The following is a 15393-nucleotide window of genomic DNA, read 5'->3' on the forward strand; positions in this document are numbered from 1 at the left end:
GACTCTGGGATCATGACCTGAGCCGAAGGCAGACGCTTAACCGACTGAGCCACCCAGGCGCCCCCCAAAATTTACTCATTTTAAGTGTACAGTTATTTTTAGTAAATTGGTGGAGTTGTGTACCCATCACCACAATCTGGTTTGAGAGTATTTTGGTCCCCATTCACACTCCCCACCCGCAAATTCCCATAAAACTGTTTGCAGTTAATTTCTCCTCGGACCTCTAGCCCTAAGCAACCATTTATCCATCTTCTTTCTCTATATAATTGCCTCTTCTGGACAGTTCATATGAATGGAATCCTACACTGTGTGGTCTTTTGTGACTGGCTTCTTTCACTTAGCATCATGTTTTCCAGGTTCACGTATGTTGTGGCATGGATCAGTATGTCATTCCTTTCTATAGCTGAATAATATTCCATGGTATGGATATACCGCTTTATGGATATACCACATTTGTCGATCCATTTGTCAGTTGATGGACATTTGGGTTGTTTTCTTTTTTCTTTCTTTTGTTTTTTTGGTTATTAAGAGTCATCTAATAATTGGGAACATTTGTGTGGACATATTTTTTTTTTGTAAAGATTTTATTTATTTATTTGACAGAGAGAGACAGCGAGAGAGGGAACACAGCAGCGGGAGTGGGAGAGGGAGAAGCAGGCTTCCCGCAGAGCAGGGAGCCCGATGTGGGGCTCGATCCCAGGACCCTGGGATCATGACCTGAGCCGAAGGTAGACGCTTAACGATTGAGCCACCCAGGCGCCCCTGGACATATGTTTTCAATTCTTTGATTGATTTCACTGCCCTTTGCTGGTGCTCCCCTGGCACCCTTAGCCGAGTTCTATCATAACACTTAACACACTGCCCCGTGAGCTTGAATTCATTCTCTGTCTCTCCACTAGAGAAGGCAAAGACCATGTTCCCTCGTTCCCTGCTTTACGAGTGGAATTTCTGCATCAGATGGCAACTGTATGTTTCACTTTTTCAGGAACTTCCAGACTTTTTTCCAAAGTGGCTGCACCATTTAAGATTGCTATTGGTTAATGTATGAAGGTTCCAATTTCTCCATATCCTCACCAACACCTGCTTAGTCTTTTGGTTTGGTATCTCATTGTGATGTTAATTTGCCTAGATTGAGGGTATTTGGTTAGTTTCACTTCACTTTAATGACTAGCTTTTTAAAAATTATAAAATCTAGTTGCTGAAATGAGTAATACATAGGCCATCCCTGCAAGGAGCTCACGGCTCCAAGAGGGAGACAGAGAAACATAATTATAGTACAGTGTGTTACGTGTGCTGATGGAATTGAGCACAGGATGCTGTGGGGAGCAGAGAAGAGGGACCCTAACCTCAGTTGGGAGGATGGAGGAAAGTATTCAAGAAGCCTTTTCTAGAAGGGGCTTTAATGTGCCTCTGGTTTTCTTTCTTGTATTTTTATCAAAATTATACATGTACATAGTTTTAAAAGTCAAAAGTTCTACAAGCTTTGTTGTTTTTTTTTTTAAAGAGAGGAGTCCCCGGCTTTTCTCCCCATTCCCTGCTCCCCCAAAAGCATCCACTTTCTATTCTTTTAACTCTTGGGCTATTTAGTTCTCTGAATAGCATAGAATGTTTTTATTTGAGAAAAAAAAAATAGCCCTGACATAGGCCAATTACCATCTTCACTTGCACTGATTTATAAATTGGTCAGCCGCATTAAACATTAACACATGGTTAATTATGAAAGCCACAATCACAATGCAACCTACCTTCTTGCAATTTAAGTGAAAGAAGACAGACATTACCAACAGTTAGGTGCTGAAGTAAGACAAAATAATGCATTTTAAGGGTGTGGCTAAGGAGTTTTCCCCATTGGTACTTTAGTACCATATAACTTCAATAAGCCGGAACCCATTTATAACTTAATTAAGAAGGATGTTATTTTCACTCAAACACAAAGAAAAAGCCAAATCACAGACAAGCAGCATAGCATAGGACAGAGGCTGGCAAACTATGACCTGCAAACTAAGAATGTTTTATCAGATGAACCTTTACACTCATTTGGATCGTGGGGAACACTAACTTTCAACCACAATTAAACAAAATGTTATTCTTCTATTCCATTTTTTTTTTTCACTAGTAGACCTGTATTACAAAACCTTGTAATTGTATTATTGTATTTCTGTCATTATATTTTCTTATAAAGCCTAAAATACTGATTTTCTGTCCTTCACAGAAGTTTGCCAACTCTTGGTTTAATAGAATAAATAGAGAAATGGAAAGCAATTGCCATGTACTTGCTGGGTGACCTTGGGAAGTCACTTCACTTCTCTGGTCCTAATTTTCATTATCTATAAAATGGAGATAAAGGGTGATGGGTGGAGGAGATAAGCTCTAGGGTGAAACCCCACTTCCCCTAAGTTTTATATTAATTAGTTAATTATGTAAACATCTCTTGAGCTACTACTGGATACCAAGAACTCGTAAAGGCTTTGGAGCTAGGCCAGGAAACAAAATCCCTGTCCTGAAAAAAAGGATACTATTCTAAATGAAAAGAGACTAAAGATGAAAAGTGTGGTCTGAGATTGGATCCTGATTTGAGCAAGCCAGCTTTATCGGACATTTGGGGGAAAAGTAGGGAAATTTGAATATGGAGGGGTATTCGATGAGATGAAAATTTATAAATGGGTGGTGGTGGAGGTGACTGATAAAAAGCAGTTACAAAACATTTTGTACCTGTATTATCTCATTTTGGTAGAAAGTACGGATATGTATTATGTAAACTTAGAAGAAGATCTGGAAGGATATGTACTAAGCTCTTTTTTTTTAAGATTTTATTTATTAGAGAGAGAGAGAAAGACAGCACGAGTGGGTGGAGGGTCAGAGGGGAGGGAGAGAAGCAGACTCCCCGCTGAGCAGGGAGCCCGACGTGGGACTCGATCCCCGGACCCCGGGATCATGACCTGAGCCGACGGCTTAACTGAATGAGCCACCCAGGCGCCCCCTGTACTAAGCTCTTAATATGGGTAGTTTCTGGGAGGTGGGAATATAATAAATATAAACATATATTTGTATAATTATATAAGTCATATAATTTATATTTATATAATTATATAAAAATATAATAAATAATAGTTATGTAAAATTATTTATATAATTATATAAAAATATAATAAATATTTACTTATCCCTTATTTTTGTTTTCTAATTTTCTACAGGGAACCCACACTGCTTTTATAAAAATAAAAAATTCTAATTTAAAAGAACAATCTCTCCCTTCGTGGGTCTCTTTTAAGTGTTAGCGTTGCCGAATCTGCCACTTTTTTTGCAGGAAACATCTGTAAGAACGGAGACTACTCTTTCCCCCTGCAGGTAACAAAGGAGCAGGGCTTTCTCTGTGAAGTCGCTGGGAACTGATGCTGCTGGCATTTTCCTTGGAGCTTTACTGGTGAGTGGAGCCTTCATATACCCAACGCTTTAGGAAAGGGTGGGATTTCGTAAGGCGGCTGAGCATTAAAAAAGGTCCAGAGAGGCCAATGTTGGCGGTGTCGGTCTGGGCACTGTCTAGGAGAGAACATGCCCAGTCTGATGCCGGAGGCGGGTTTAGCTCTGTTGCATCAGCGGACACGTGAATGTGCTGAAGCATTTGAATCTTGTAACTACTTCTCTTATTCTAGGCCCGGGCTCCGTAAACCCTGCCTCCTATTTTTGTAAATAAAGTCTTGTTGGAACACAGCCACGCTTATTTGTTTATGAGTTACCTGTCCCTGCTTTTGCCCTGCAGTGGAAAGGTGGGGTAGTGGCGCAGAGACCGTATATGACCCACAAAACTAAAAATGTTTACCATCTGGCCCTTTAAAGAGAAAGCGTGGGGGGGCACCTGGGTGGCTCAGTTGGTTAAGCGACTGCCTTCGGCTCAGGTCACGATCCTGGAGTCCCGGGATCGAGTCCCGCATCGGGCTCCCTGCTCGGCAGGGAGTCTGCTTCTCCCTCTGACCCTCCTCCCTCTCAGGCTGTCTCTCATTCTCTCTCTCTCAAATAAATAAATAAAATCTTTAAAAAAAAAAAAAAGAGAAAGCGTGGGGACCCCGGGTCTCGGCTCCCCAGGAAACTGCCCCAGGAGGCACGCCTTTGGAGAGAATGGCCACTTCCCAGTTTAGTGAACGAACTCTGATTGATAAACTTCATTCTCTCCTGAGCGTTATTAGCATGTGCCAGTATTCCCAATGTCAGATAACTCTCGGTTACTCACAGTATTGGATTTCTCACCCTGCAAAGTGGCCGTGAAGGCCAGACCATAGAAAACCAGAAACTTCATCAAGGCAAATGATAGCCCGTGAGCCTGATCAGTAGCTGGCTAGTTGGTCTTCCATTCCTCTAGCTAAGATCTACTTAGGCTTCAAATTCAGTTCAAGCGCCTCCTCTTCCCAGAAGCCTCCTCTCACTCCTCACCCTGATTTCACTGTCCCAGGCCAGTGCTCCCATGGCCCCCTTAGCAGAGCCCTATCCTAACACTTAGCACAGCACCCTGTAAGCATGGATTCATCCTCGGACTGTCCACCAGAGAGGGCAACGACCATGTTCCCTCGTTCCCTGGTATAGCCCCTGAGCCTAGCGTTAAGCCTAACATATACTAGCATGTAGTAGCTTCCTAGCTGCGTGTCCTTGGCCACGCTACTTCTCTGAACCTCAGTCTTCTTGTCGGTAAAAGGGGGATAATAGTAATAGGAGCTCCCTTATGGTATTGTTGTGTGGATTAAATGTGTGTATATTAGCTACTCAGCGAATACTTGTGGATGAATGAAGGAATGAATGACATATAGGAAACTGTTCAGGCTGTACTGGGGATTGTGAAAGTCTGCATCAGCAGTACCTACAGTCACAGGGATTCTTCTGTTTACTCTATTTCAATCCGCAACACATTCATCCTCCGTTGGCCGCCCAGACTGAAGCAGCATTCATCTATCCTGTCAACACTTACTGAGTGTCTAGATATTAGGGATAGACAGGAATACACACGGTATCAAGACTATGCTAGGTATTAGGGATGTACAGGAATATACACGGTCTCCACCCTCACGGAGATTACATTCTAGTGAGAAAGATGGGTCCATAAACAAACTGATACATAATATATTACAGACCATGATCAATGATAAAGAAAATAAATAGGCTAAATTGCAGTCATTGAGATGGGCTGTTACCTGTCTGGTAATCAGGGATAGCTTCTCTAAAGAGGTGACATTTGAGATGAGACTGGAAGAATGAGCCAACCATGAGAGGAGCTGGGGAAAGAATATTCGAGGCAGAGGAAGAGTACGTGCAAAGGCTGAAAGCCATCAAGGATTTGGCAAAGTCAAGGACATGGAAGGAGGCGAAGGAGGCTGGCAGGGTGAAGCGGTTGGGCTCCTTCTAGGAAGAGAGGGAAGCTGTTTAATGATTGTAAGAAGGAGAATACTAAGATCTGTCACTCTGTGTTTTTAAAAACTTAAAAAATATCTGTGTGGGAGAATGACGCCCCCTCTCCCCCAGAGATGTTCACACACTAATCCCCAGAACTGTGACTATGTGGCTTTATATGACAGAAGGGACTTTGCATATGTGATTAGGGATGGAAATCTGAGGAGATTGCCCTGGTGGGTCCAAGCGGATGACAAGGGTCCTTGTAAGAGGAAGGCAGAAGGGGCAGAGTCAGAGGGAGGAGATGTGCTTGTGGAAGCAGGGCTCCCAGTCAGAGCGATTTGACGATAGAAGAAGGGCCGTAGCCCAGGAGTGCAGGCCGCATGTAGAAGCTGGAGAGACAGGGAAGCAGCTTCTTCCTTAAAGCCCCCAGAAAGAACATAGCCCTGCCGACGCCTGGACATTTAGCCTTATGAATCTCAGTTTGGACTCCTGACCTTCAAAACTGTAATATCTTACATTCGTGGCATTTTGAGCCACTAAATTTGTGGTAATTTGTTACAGGAGCCACGGAAAACCAATGCTCCTTGTGTGGAAAGAGAAACCAAAAACTAATGGGATTAGTAATTTACAGGGGTGGATGGGAACAGGGTTGAAAGGACTGCGAATGAGGTAGAAGGGATGAGAACTTTTCTGAATTTACTTTTTTTTAAAGATTTTTAATTTATTTGCGAGAGAGAGAGAGCAGAGTGAGCGAGAGAGAACATGAGTTGGGGGGAGGGGCAGAGGGAGAAGGAGAAGCAGGCTCCCCGCTGAGCAGGGAACGCCACATGGAGCTCGAGCCCAGGACCCCGGGATCACGACCTGAGCTGAAGACAGATACTTCACCGACTGAGCCACCCAGGTGCCCCTGCCTTGCTGGCACTTTAATCTTGGACTTCTGGCCTGAAGAACTTCTCACATCCCTAAGATGGGAGAAATACATTTCTACTGTTTAAGTCAACCCATCTGTGGTATTTAGTTTTGTCGGCCCGAGCAGACTAATGCACTAACTTTGGAAAAGAGTATTTTTTAAAAGATTTTATTTATTTATTTGACAGAGAGAGACACAGCGAGGGCAGGAACACAAGCAGGGGGAGTGGGAGAGGGAGAAGCAGGCTCCCCGCGGAGCAGGGAGCCCGATGCGGGGTTCGATCCCAGGACCCTGAGATCATGACCTGAGCTGAAGGCAGATGCTTAATGACTGAGCCACCCAGGTGCCCCCAGAAAAGAGTATTTTGACTATGTACTCCACAGTAGTGGTTCTCAAACTTCAGTATGCATCAGAGTCCCCTAGGGAGCTCGGGGACTTCTGCGTGATGGCCTCCCCCTCCAGCATTTCTAATTCAGTAGGTCGAGGGTGGGGCTCGAGCACTTGCATCTCTAACAAGTTCCCAGATGAAGCTGATGCTGCTGATTTAGGGAGAACACTTCAAGAACCACTGTTCTGGGCGCCTGGGTGGCTCAGTTGGTTAAGCGACTGCCTTCGGCTCAGGTCATGATCCTGGAGTCCTGGGATCGAGTCCCGCATCGGGCTCCCTGCTCAGTGGAGAGCCTGCTTCTGCCTCTCTCTCTGCCTGCCTCTCTGCCTACTTGTGCTTTCTGTGTGTCAAATAAATAAATAAAATCTTTAAAAAAAAAAAAAAAAGAACCACTGTTCTAAGGCTAAAGACCAACCGCCAACCCCCCCCAAACCAAACACAAATCCTGTTCTCTAGATAGTGGGTTTGTTTTCCACTGGGATACGGGTTGGCAATTCTGAACCTACTTTACGTAGATTCTAGTCTTGAGCATATAAAATATTGTGAATAACAAGAGCCAGCTTTTACTCTGTTGGGAGGAGTTACACAAAAGAAAAGACGGAAGACTGGTGGTGATCAGAGGTTATCAGTATGAATGCGTCATGCATCACTTTATATGCGCACACGCACCCCCCCCCCCAGAGATAGGTACGGAAATAGAGTGGTTTGTAGGTATGCATATATTTCCTAGCTCTGTCTGCTGAGAAGTCCTGGAAGCAGCGACACCCCAATACCAGTGAGCACACCTCGCACTCAAGATCTTGGTTTCAAAATACCATTCTCCAAATAAAAGGAACCAGAATCTCGGAGAAATGGCTGATTCCCGGGCTGGGACAGGGAGCCTAGAAAATGAGTCAGGAATGTCTTCCTCTGCCAGAAAGTAAGACAGTGTCCATGGAATAATGGGGATGTGCCAGGAGGATGCAGGAGTCACTTCGAAGGGTTTCTAATGGTGAAATCTGTGACAAGCAACAAGATAATTAATGGTAGTCATGGATCATAACCCAGAGGCTAAAATAAGAACCCATGAGTCCATGCAAATATAAAGAAATAACTGAATAAATAAATAAATGAGGGAGAAGGAAAAGCACTTGTTTATAATAGCATTCCAATTAATAAGCTACAGAAAGAATAATGGGACTAGAAACTTATTTGGCCAGCACAACAGTAATAACTATTTCAGGCCAGAACCATCAATGGATAGTAAAATGAATGGGCAGAAGTATGATGAGAAACAGTGTGTTTATATAGTCTTAAAGTATCTCCCCCAAAAAAGCTTGTTTATTACAAAGGCAGAATAGTTACGCCACTGGGGAGAAACCTGACAGACACGGCCTTAACCAAGTGATCGAAGTTTAACATCCCTCGTCATGAAATAAACCAATGCCACGTGCCTTTTTACAGGATGCACCAAGAAGGACACACCGTCATATCTGGAGTGTTCTTGCCAAAACACATCACCTAAATTGAGTTATGATAAACCATCTGATAAACCCCAAATTGAAACCAGCTAGTGTTTTTCAAAAGTATCATGGTAATGAAAGACCAAAAAAGACCGAGGAACCGTTCCAGGTTAAAGGAGTCTAAGAAAACATCTGTGATCCCTGACCAGAAAAAAGGACATTGGTGGGGCAAATGAAAATATAGTCTATCGATTATAGTTCATTGTATGAACATTAATTTCTTGATTTATAATGTACTGTGGTTATATAAGATGGTAATATTTGGGAAATCTGGGTGAAGGGCTCTTCGTACTAGTTTTGCAACTTTTTGGGGGGTCGGTCTATAATGTTTCAAATGAAAAGTTGAAAATGAAATGACCTGAGCCAGGGCGCCTGGGTGGCTCAGTTGGTTAAGCGACTGCCTTCAGCTCAGGTCATGATCCTGGAGTCCCTGGATCGAGTCTCGCATCGGGCTCTCTGCTCGGCGGGGAGCCTGCTTCTCCCTCTGACCCTCCCCCTCTCCTGTGCGCTCTCTCTCTCTCATTCTGTCTCAAATAAATAAATAAAATCTTTAAAAAAAAAAAGAAAGAAAAAAGAAATGACCTGAGCCACCCTGAGATCATGATCTGAGCCCAAGGCAGACGCTTAACCTACTGAGCCACCCAGGCGCACCTCAATATTGTGGATTCAGAATCCTCTAGTATGTAAGCTGGATAATTTATCATGGAGTTCGTATTTTATCTTTGTTTCCCCCCATAGTTTTTAGTAGTGTTCCTCTCATCCAAGGGAAAACAAAGAAAAGGGATTTCTTTGGTTCCTTCCTGTGTTTACCTCTGCCAAGGACTTTTCTCTTGAGAATCTATCTCTGCTTTTTTCAAGGAGGGGTTTGAATTGTGTTGTCAGCCAGATTGTGACATTTGCAGGGCCCTGTTGGCCTGCTTGGGTTTCCACCAGCTGTGCCCTTCCCTACACTTAGGCCTTTACCGGGAATACTCTCTTACTAAAATTTTATCTGTCTTTCAAGGCTCAACTCCAGAACCACCCCCTCCAAGTTGTCTTCCTGGATTTACTCACCCAAAGCTATCCTCTTTCCTGGGTAAGTTATAGCTCTTAGTTTATTCCTCTGATTTGGTCCGCATTCACTCATTCACAGCCATACTTGTTGCTTTGTACTTATTTGTATGCATGACTTACATCCTCTACCAGATTAAAAATTCCTTGGGAGTAGGTACTTACGTTGTTCAGCTTGCAGTGAATTTTTTTTTTCATTTTCAGCTGCAAAAAAGGTTCAACAGCAAAATAAGTTGATAAGTCCCCCCCCCCAATGTACTTTGAATCTAATCATTGGTTCCCCTTGTTTCTATAGAGGACTTTTTCTGTGAAATGTTGGAGTCACTTCCTTTGTCCCCGTGGTCTCCTTTATAACTTAAAAGCCTGTTGCTCTAGGATTTTCTTTTCCATTGCTTCGTTGGAGTTGCCTCCACCAGGGGGAGCTCCTTACTTTATATAGGTGCATTTCTTTAGGAGGCGAAAGAAAGGAGACTGCATCAGGTAAAATATCAAAGCAATGGAAAAACGAACAGTAGGAGATTGGAACTGAACATCTCCTGGGATTTGACTTGGTCCCAGCACTAGCTGGCTACTCAAATAGCATTTCACTTGTTATATGTGTTTTGGTATGATTCTGGCCCATGTGTGAAGACTTCCCCCTTTGTAACCTGCTTCATTTACTTCATCTACAAATATATATTGAGTGTGTACTTTGTGTCAGGTATTATTGTAGATACTGAGGCTTCAGCTGTGAACAAAACACACCAAGTTCCTGACTCACGAAGCTTATATTCATATGTGGGCAACAGATAATCAATGAGACAAACACATAAAATACATAGGCTACATAGAGATAAATACCAAAGAGAAAAAAACAATTCAAGGCTTTATAGGCCATTGTAAGAATCTTGACTTTTTCTTGGAGTGAGAGGGGAAGGATTGGGGAATTTTGAGTAGAGGAGTGATGTGATTTGACATATTTTAGAAGGATTGCTCTAGTTGTTGTTGTTGTTGTTTTGGATAAAAAGTTATAAGGGGACAAGCTTGGGCCGGGCTGATAGCAGTAGAACTGGGGAGAAGTTGTTGGATTTTGAGATACATTTTGAAGGTAGAGCCAAGTGAATTTGCTAACAGATCAGATGTAGGATGTTGGAGAAAGAGGAATGAAGGGAAACAGGGTCACCATGTTGCATAACACCAGTAGCATTGACTAAAATGTGGCTGGTGCCCTCTGGAGTTGTGTAACACAGCATTTCTGTTCAGGATGTTGCCAAGGTTTTTGTTCTGAGCAACTGGAAGGATGGAGTTGCATTGGTAAGGACTGTGGGAAGAACAAGGTTGGAAGTATATCAGCAGCTACATTTTGAAGGAAATAGAAGACACAAATAAATGGGAAGATATTCCATGCTCATGTATTGGGAGAATCAATATTGTTAAAATGTCTGTACTACTCAAAGCAATCTATAGATTCAACACAATCCTTATCAAAATTCCAATAGCGGGCGCCTGGGTGGCTCAGTTGGTTAAGCGACTGCCTTCGGCTCAGGTCATGATCCTGGAGTCCCAGGATCGAGTCCCACATCAGGCTCCCTGCTCGGCAGGGAGCCTGCTTCTCCCTCTGACCCTCCCCCCTCTCATGTGCTCTCTGTTTCTCTCATTCTCTCTCTCAAATAAATAAATAAAATCTTTAAAAAAAAAATTCCAATAGCATTTTTCAAAGAAATAGAACGAATAATCCTAAAATTTGTATGGAACTACAGAAACCCCCACATAGCCAAAGCAATCTTGAGAGGGAAGAACAAAGCCGGAGGCATCATGCCCCTTGATTTCTATATTACTATATTCCAAAGCTATAGTAATTAAAACAGCATGGAATTGGCATAAAAACAGACATATAGATCAATGGAATAGGATCAAGAGCCCAAAAATAAACCCACGCCTATACGGTCAATTAATATATGGCAAAGGGGGCAAGAATATACAATGGGAAAAGGATATCTCTTCAATTAATGGTTCTGGAAAAACTGGACAGCCACATGCGAAAGTATGAAACTGGACCACTATCTTAACATCATACACAAAAATGAACTCAAAATGGATTAAAGACTTGAATGTGAGACCTGAGACCATAAAACTCCTAGAAGAAAACACAGGTGGTAAGCTCCTTGTCGTAGGTCTCGGTGATGAGTTTTTTGAATCTGGCACCAAAAACAAAAACAACGAAAGCAAAAATAAATAAGCCGGACTACATCATACTGAAAAGCTTCTGCACAGCAAAGGAAACCATTAACAAAAGTAAAAGACAGTCTACTGAATGGGACAAAATATTTACAAATCACATATCTGATAAGGGGCTAATATCCAAAATATATAAAGAACTCATACAACTTAGTAACACAAACCAATCTGATTAAAAATTGCCTATAGATCTGAATAGACATTTTTCCAAAGAAGACATACCAGATGCCCAACAGGTACATGAAAAGATGCTCAACATCATTACTCATCAGGGAAATGCAAATCGGAACCACAATGAGCTATCACCCCATACCTATCAGAATGGCCAGTATTAAAAAGACAAGAAATAACAAGTATTGGCGAGGATGTGGTGAGAAGGGAACCCTTGTACATGGTTGGCAGGAATGCAAATTGGTGCAGCCATTATGGAAAACAGTATGGAGATTCCTCAAAAAATTAAAATAGAACTACCAGATGAACCAGCAAGTCCACTTTGGGGTATTTATCCAAAGAAAATGAAAACACTAACTTGAAAAGATATATGCACCCCATGTTCATTTCAGCATTATTTACAATAGCCAAGATATGGAAACAACCTAAGTGTCCATTGATGGATGAATGGATAAAGAAATTTTTGTGTGTATATATGTGTATATACAAATATAGTATGTATACACACATATATACACATATATAGTGGAATATTATATATTATATATACATACATATACACATATATGGAATATATATGTGTATATAATAATATTATTCAGCCATAGGAAGGAATAAAATCTTGCCATTTGCAACAACATGGGTGGACCTTAAGGGCATTATGCTAAGTGAAATAAGACAGACAGAGAAAGACAAATACCGTATCTCATTTCTATATGGACTCTTAAAAAAAAAAAACAACAACAACAAACAAAAACTAAGCTCATAGATACAGAGAACAGATTGGTGGTAGCCAGAGGCAGGGATGGGGGTGGGAGAAATGGATGAACTGGGTTTTTTTTAAAGATTTTATTTATTTCAGAGAGAGAGCAGAGTGAGAGAGAGAGAGCACGAGCAGGGGGGAGGGGCAGAGGGAGAGGGAGAAGCAGACTCCCTGCTGAGCAGGGAACCCAACGTGGGACTCAATCCCAGGACCCTGGGATCATGACCTGAGGCAAAGGCAGACGCTTAACTGACTGAGCCACCCAGGCGCCCTGAACTGGGTTTTTAAATATTTATTTATTTATTTTTAAAATGTTTATTTATTTGAGAGAGAGACAATGAGCAGAGGGGAGGGGCAGAGGGAGAGGGAGAAGCAGGCTCCCCACTGAGCAGTGAGCCCAACATGGGGCTTCATCCCAGGACCCCTGGGATCATGACCTGAGCTGAAGGCAGATGCTTAACTGACTGAGCCACCTGGGTGCCCCGAACTGAGTTTTTAAAAATGTAAATAAATTGTTGAAAAAAAAATATTGTGGGAAGAGCAAGGTTGGGGGTATATCAGATGTTAAATTTTGCATATGTTAAAAAAAATTTGCATATGTTGAATTTGAGATGCCAGTTAGACACTTAAATGGAGATATCAAGGAAGCTGTAGGCTATGTGAGCCTGGCATTCATAGGAGTGGTTGGGGCTGGAGATGAACATTTTTTAGTCCTAGGCATCTAGATAGTATTTAAAGCCCTGAGATGGATGGTAAGAAGACACCAGAAGGTAATGAGAACAGTTAGAGAAGAGAAGGAGACCAAGGACCCAGCCCCAGGGCACTCCCACATTTAAAGGTTAGCAAGACAATGAGGAACAAGCAAAGGAGACTGGCAGGATGTGGCCAGTAAGGCAGAAGGAAAACCAGAAGAGAATGATGTCATGGAAGTCAAGCGAGGAAGGTGCTTCGGGGAAGAAGGAATGATCAACTGTGAAAAGTATTTCTGGTTGGCCAAGCAAGAGAGGAGCTGAGAATTCTCGGTAGACTTCAGCAACCTAGGGGCCTGGATAAAAGCCATCTCTGTGGACAGAAGCTTGGTGGGAGTGGATTCAAGAGAGAAGGGGGAGGAGAAAAATCGTACACAGGCAATATAGACAAACCTCTTAGAGAGTTTTGCTGTAAAGAAGAGTGGAAAAGTGGAGCAGTCCCTGGAACAGTGTGGGGGATATTTTGAGGGGGTATTTAGAATGGGAAGAATAATTGCAAGTCTGCCGCTTGCACTGGTTGTTGGAGTTTACTTGTCCTTATTCACCTGCATTTCTTGGCATAGTAGCCGGTCATCAGAGAAGCTAGAGGTTGAGGGAAGGGACGTTGTCAGCAGGTTTGAGTGGAACAGACTCTAAGGAAACCCCTGGACAGCCTTTAATAAAACTGGACTTAGAACCTCTGTGGTTAGCAAAGGAGAGAGTATCTCCATGTGTGGAAAAAAGAATTGGAGATCTCAGCCATAAGATCTAGCTGTTCTAAGTTGCCCCCCCATGGTGATTCCAGCCTCCTTTGCCAACCTTGGAGGATCTGGCTTCAGTTACACTAAAATGAGCGTGGGGGGGGGGTCCCCTTCCCAAAACATTATCTATTGTATGGAAGGAAGAGGAAAAGAACTTCCTACAGATACTGTGAGGACGGCTAAACCCCAGGTAGAGTTTGAACCAAGCAGGAAAACTGACATAAACATTCAAACCACAGTTCCACGAATTCTTTCCTTATTCCTTGGTGAGAAGTGGGCCTCAGCAGCAGAAGACGGTGAGGCACCAGGCTTGCTGCTTAGCTCTGTGTTTTGGTTGTGATGGTTTCGAAAACACAGACGAGTTTTCCTGGTCTCTATATACCATTCGTATTTGAATTTCTTTCCTCTTCTCGTGTCTTCAAGGCCCAGCTCCAGCGTCCCCTGTTCTGCGGAGCCTGCTCTGAGCCCCATCTCAGGCAAGATGAATCCTTTCCTTCTCAGAGTTTCCATAACCACTTTTCCTCTCTCTGGGAGGAGCCGAGTGTGGTTGTCACGGAAGAGGCAGCAGAATGTGGTGGCGGAGAGCATGGGCTCAGGAGCTAGGCCGCCTGTGTTCAAGCAGTGCTTCTCACAAGTTGCTTAACTTCCTTGGGTTGCAGTTTCCCATCTGCTTCATCTTGATTTAATAAGAATAGGACTACCCTCAGGGACGCCTGGGTGGCTCAGTCGGTTGAGTCTGCCTTCGGCTCGGGTCATGATCCCGGGGTCCTGGGATCCGAGTCCTGCATCGGGCTCCCTGCTCAGTGAGGAACCTGCTTTTCCCTCTCCCTCTGCCTGCCGCTCTCCCTGCTTGTGCGCTCTCTCTGACAAATAAATAAATAAAATCTTAAAAAAAAAAAGACTAGGACTCCCCTTGTAGGGGTTTTGTCAAGATTACAGAAACTAAGACACGTGAAGTACCTAGAACGGTGCCCAGCATGTAGTCAGTGCTCAATATCGTCTTGTTACTTGTCTCTCTTCTCCTCGAGGAATACGACCATACCTTTATCTTTGCACCACTAATTCTTAGCAGTGGGTTTGGCATAGAATACTAGGTGCTTAGTAAGTTTTTGTGTGAATAAACCAGGTTTCTAAATCAGATTAAGTTCATGTTCAGTGCTTTCATATGTGGATAGCCCTTTTATCATCTCACTTATTCCTGTGTACTGCTCCATGTGGCTAAGAAGGAAGGTTCTAGAGCCTGATCACCTAGTTTGTATCATTGCTTTGCCACTTATTAGCTTATTTACCTATCAGTGCCTCAGCTTCCTCAACTGGAAAATGAGAAAAAAATATAAGAAGTTCAACAGAGTTACTGAATGCTCAAGTGTTAACTATGCTTACTATTAATCTTATTGTTAAGTACATGATTTAATGAACACCCATGATGTTTTGGGGACTGTGCTAGACTGTAGGGAGGCAGAGAGGAATAAAGCTTGGTCCCTGCTCTCAGAAAACCCATAGGCTAGTGCGGGAAGCAAATGT

General features: G+C 42.9%; 1 long non-coding RNA gene across 2 annotated transcripts in view; it reads left to right on the forward strand.

The window, feature by feature from the left end:
• Positions 1-15393, forward strand: part of LOC123837289 (uncharacterized) — a 57408-nt gene that overhangs the window by 1690 nt on the left and 40325 nt on the right. For both annotated transcript variants that reach the window (XR_006789190.3, XR_010406232.1), the window contains exons 3-4: positions 3349-3424; positions 9183-9254. This is a non-coding gene — a long non-coding RNA (uncharacterized LOC123837289). The remainder of the gene's footprint in view (positions 1-3348; positions 3425-9182; positions 9255-15393) is intronic.

The sequence above is a fragment of the Mirounga angustirostris genome, unplaced genomic scaffold, assembly GCF_029215605.1.
Source record: "Mirounga angustirostris isolate CCGP_5_RB_7025 unplaced genomic scaffold, mMirAng1.0.hap1 SCAF_11, whole genome shotgun sequence".
Lineage (NCBI taxonomy): Eukaryota > Metazoa > Chordata > Mammalia > Carnivora > Phocidae > Mirounga > Mirounga angustirostris.